At 50.5% G+C, this 4,971-nt stretch overlaps 1 long non-coding RNA gene across 1 annotated transcript; it reads right to left on the bottom strand.

Moving 5' to 3' along the window:
* Nucleotides 1–1,180: 1,180 nt before the first annotated feature.
* LOC142827689 (uncharacterized) lies at nt 1,181–4,107 on the bottom strand. Its single transcript, XR_012902401.1, has 3 exons — nt 3,733–4,107; nt 3,231–3,360; nt 1,181–1,920 (listed from the first exon to the last, which is right to left on the bottom strand). It is a non-coding gene; the product is annotated as an uncharacterized LOC142827689 (long non-coding RNA).
* Between the last annotated feature and the right edge of the window lie 864 nt (nt 4,108–4,971).

The following is a 4,971-nucleotide window of genomic DNA, read 5'->3' as shown; positions in this document are numbered from 1 at the left end:
CTTGTCTTTCACTGGTATGAATAAGTAGTTACTCCACTGAAATCAAAGGAATCACACTAGCATAAAATTAGTAAATGAGATCAGAACTGGCCCGCTGTATATCAAATGTTCTCACTGTGCATACACCAGTCAATGTCACATTGTATCTCAGCTCATAACCATAGCTGGCAAAAATCTCCCTTCCACATATAGAATCATAGAATCATAGGACTGGAAGGAACCTCAAGAGGTCATCGAGTCCAGCCCCCTGCCCTCAAGGCAGGACCAAGCTCCGTCTACACCATCCCTGACAGATGTCTATCTAACCTGTTCTTAAATATCTCCAGAGAGGGAGATTCCACCACCTCCCTTGGCAATTTATTCCAATATTTGACCACCCTGACAGTTAGGAATTTTTTCCTAATGTCCAATCTAAACCTCCCCTGCTGCACTTTAAGCCCATTACTCCTTGTCCTGTCCTCAGAAACCAAGAGGAACAAATTTTCTCCTTCCTCCTTGTGACACCCTTTTAGATATTTGAAAACCGCTATCATGTCCCCATTTAATCTTCTTTTTTCCAAACTAAACAAGCCCAGTTCATGAAGCCCGGCTTCATAGGTCATGTTCTCTAGACCTTTAATCATTCTTGTCGCTCTTCTCTGTACCCTTTCCAATTTCTCCACATCTTTCTTGAAATGTGGCGCCCAGAACTGGACACAGTACTCCAGCTGAGGCCTAACTAGTGCAGAGTAGAGCGGCAGAATGACTTCACGAGTTTTGCTTACAACACACCTGTTGATACAACCTAGAACCATATTTGCTTTTTTTGCAACAGCATCACACTGTTGACTCATATTCAACTTGTGGTCCACTATGACCCCTAGATCCCTTTCCGCCATGCTCCTTCCTAGACAGTCGCTTCCCATCTTGTATGTATGGAACTGATTGTTCCTTCCTAAGTGGAGCACTTTGCATTTCTCTTTCTTAAACCTCATCCTGTTTACCTCTGACCATTTCTCTAACTTGCTAAGGTCATTTGAATTATGTCCCTATCCTCCAAAGAAGTCGCAACCCCACCCAGTTTGGTATCATCTGCAAGCACGACCTGAGAGTGGCCCCAAAAACCCCTCCCCCCCAGCAACGAGACCCGAGGGTGGCACTAGAGACACCCCCAAACTGCACGACCAGAGAGCGGCGCCAGAATCCCTCCCTGCAGCGAGACCCGAGAGCGGCGTGACTGAAGAGACCTCTCACTCACTAAGGTCTGTGGCTGCGGGAATTCTATCCTTTAGCCCTTCCCCCCCCCTCGCCTATGTATCGGGCCCTCTACAACAACACTGAGTCAGTCAGCCATGACGCACCACCGCTCTCCCTTGCGCGACTGGCGTACCTGCAGAATTCCCGTTGGCTCCTGAGCCCTTAACCCTTGGAGATGCTCACCTGGAATGCCTGCAAGTGTGCTGTACAAGGACACGGCAGAAGCAGAGCAAGGACAAAGACACAGACAAACAGACAGACAGAATGTATTGGCCAATACAAGAGAGCAACAAGAGAGAAACACATACGAGGCAGTCAGAAACCTTACCACCTTGCGTCTTCCTCCTCGAGCCAAGCGTCTGCTGAGAAGGACACCGTGTTCCAGAGAAACCAGCACCCGTGACAAACGGAAGCCCTGACAAACGGGAGCTACCAAGGAAGCACCTCGGGAACCTCCGCTCGGACTGGCTGTCTAAGCAAACGTGACTTCCCTTCCTAGACCCGAGTGGGCCGTAAGCCGAGAGATTTCCAGACCCGACACTTATCTCCCTGTCAGCGATGGCTGCTCCGCTCCCAGCCGGATGGTTCTCGCCTCGTTTCGACCAAGCTCCCGAGCCCCCTGTTCTCGTTTCCGTTCCATCCCCAGACGGGAGGACACCGGGAGGGTTGACTTCTTATCGCTCGCTACCGAACACAGCAGAGGGGAAAAAACAAACAAACAACTTAGCGTTTCAGTGTCACATAACCGAATTGGAGGGAAGCAGCCAGATCGCTGCTGCACCCCTAGGTGGGGGTGCTGGCCCCAGAAATCTGTATGAAAGGGAGCCATGTGGGGTATTGAATGGGAGCTTGTTTTTTTTCTGATCCTGTGTAAACTGTTTATGTGAGTATATAATGTCTGTGTGTGTAGATCTGTAATCTGTTTGGAAATTGAAGATTTCCCTGCATGTGGTTAAGCATTGGGCAGGGCCGAGCCTGTGGACATGCTAATTACCTGTGGGACAATGGTTCTCAATGGGCCAAAGACACACCCAAAGAATGGGGGCTGTCCTGAGAGCAGCCAGCAGGGAACACAGAGAGGCTGAGGACCAGGTGACCTGCTGCATACCAGAAGGGGCCAAGAAGGGGGGTATAAAGAGGCCATGTGGGCGATGCCATTTTGTTCTCAGCTCAGCACTTCATCCTAGAGGCAGCACTGCAGGGATTGAAGAGCCCGGAAGACCTGTGAACCCATCCTGATCGTAGGATGTGCAATAAGAACTTTTAAACCAGCAGCGGCAACATCTCTGCTAGAGCCTGCATCGAGAACTGGGAGATTCGGTGCATGTAACGTACTGTACTTTAATAACCTTACTCTCAGGCTTTTCTTTCTTGTAATAATAAACCTTTAGATATAGATTCTAAAGGATTGGCCCAGCGTGATTTGTGGGTAAGGTCCAGAGGGTAAATTGACCAGGGATCTGTGGCTGGTTTCTTGGAACCAGACAGAACTTGTTCGGGGTAGGTGGGATTGGGTGCTAGGACCCCCCACCTGTGTATAGACCCGGGGCCATCTGGGGCACGGATATTGCTGGGGTGTCGGAAGGGTTTTGCTCGGGAGGCTTCAGGCAGGCTGCTGAAGCGCTCTGTGAGACTGGTTTGTGGCCTGTTTGGAGAGGTCGCCAGTCAGGGGGACTGTAAGGAGCCCCGGATAAGAGCAATTCGCCCTGAGCGGACACCCTCAGCTGTGCCCAGACACGGCCCGGTCCGTCACAACGCGGCATCGCTTCTCCTCCCACCATCGCACCGCAGCCTCCCACCATCGGCCACCCCCTCCCGCTGACACTACAGGAACGCGGAGAGAAAGAAGGCCTTGAATCTCTATCCACGCTCTCTTGAACCGCCTACTGCCCCTTCACCAATCCCCAACCCACCAGGCTCCGTGCCCCAGCAGGAAGCTCTCTGCCTCAGAAGAAACATACTGCCAGGACGCTTGAAGATTTCAAAGCACGCACCTCTTACTCACACAGAGCCATGGGAAGGCCAAACGCTGAGGACCCTTCACGTGTCCCGAGAATCACGTCCAGGCACCTCAAGTCCATCTCGGACGGTTTCTTCTCCGCCCACGGCCCCGCACTGATTCCTCTGCAAGGGTGGCCGAAAAAACCCCCGCGTGAGCTCTCACTCGCTAAGGTCTCTGGCTGCAAGAGTTCTATCCTTTAGCCCTTTCCCCCCGCGCCCTCTGTATTGGGCCCTCTACAACAACACTGAGTCAGTCAGCCATGACGCACCACCGCTCTCCCTTGCGCGACTGGCGTACCTGCAGAATTTCCGTTGGCTCCTGAGCCCTTAACCCGTGGAGATGCTCACCTGGAATGCCTGCACGTGAGCTATACAAGGACACGGCAGAAGCAGAGCAAAGACAAAGACGCAGACAGAAACAGACAGACAGAACGTATTGGCCAATACGAGAGAGCAACAAGAGAGAAACACATGAGAGGCAGCCGGAAACCTTACCACCTTGCGTCTTCCCCCTCGAGCCAAACGTCAGCTGAGAAGGACGCCGTGTTCCAGAGAAACCAGCACCCCTGACAAACGGAAGCCCTGTTTCTTCCACCACCAAGGAAGCAACTCGGGAACCTCCGCTCGGACTCGCTGTCTAAGCAAACGTGACTTCCCTTCCTAGACCCGAGTGGGCCGTAAGCCGAGAGATTTCCAGAGCCGACACTTATCTCCCGGTCAGCGATGGCTGCTCCGCTCCCAGCCGGACGGTTCTCGCCTCCCTTCGACCAAGCTCCCGAGCCCCCTGTTCTCGTTTCCGTTCCATCCCCAGACGGGAGGACACCGGGAGGGTTGACTTCTTATCGCTCGCTCTTACTCACACAGAGCGATAAGAAGTCAAACTTACTCTTATGAGATGTATATTATTTGCAGCACATAATTTCCTTCATGCTTGATATATATGGTGTCTACCAGCAAACAGTTAGGAAAGGCTCAGTGGTAGACGGTCATTCACGAGGGACAAGAGTAAAGAGGAGCCAGCAAGTTGGGAATAAAGGGTTCTTTTCCTTGACTTCAGTAGGAACTAGATTGGACCTTCATAGCTAAATGCTATTCTAAGAACCCCATATGGGCCAGCAAGAACCATGATCAGTTTAAAAGCTTAGGGTTTGAAATGAAGGCACACCATCTCTGACCTTGTACAAGGAAATTTAACAATCTCCCTGTTTGCCAAAGGGAATCTCAGCTCTCCACAACAGTATCTGTAATGTGCAGAAATGCAAGGCACAGAAGCCTGCATTGAAGAGAACAGACCACGCCTGAAACACTTCCCCCTGGCTAGTACAACTAGCTGTGGCCATGTGCACTGGCTGGATTCCATCCCTAAACTATTTTTGCATTATTTTGCTGCTGGGATGTATTCTAATCCACAGATTAAACCTAACACAAAGGTCAGAGTACTAAAACTGCTCACATCTCATTTTAGGCACTTCAATGCCACAGTCAGATTTTGGGAAGAGCTCAATACTCAACAGCTCCACATCTGGCCTTTATTTAGGTGCCTAAAGGGGAGCTGTACACTATTGAAAACATGGACAGTGTTGCCAGGAAGTCATTTTATTTCTTTGTCCTTTTTACCAAGCTCATCCAAAAACAACTACATTACAACGTTGTTATAACTTTAAAGAAGGAAAGAACGCAGTTAAAACTCAAATGTACAACCAATATTCTCCAATACCTGGGCACAGCACATCA

The sequence above is a fragment of the Pelodiscus sinensis genome, chromosome 3 (genome assembly GCF_049634645.1).
Source record: "Pelodiscus sinensis isolate JC-2024 chromosome 3, ASM4963464v1, whole genome shotgun sequence".
Taxonomy (NCBI): Eukaryota; Metazoa; Chordata; order Testudines; family Trionychidae; genus Pelodiscus; species Pelodiscus sinensis.
This window is presented reverse-complemented; position numbering and strand designations above follow the sequence as displayed.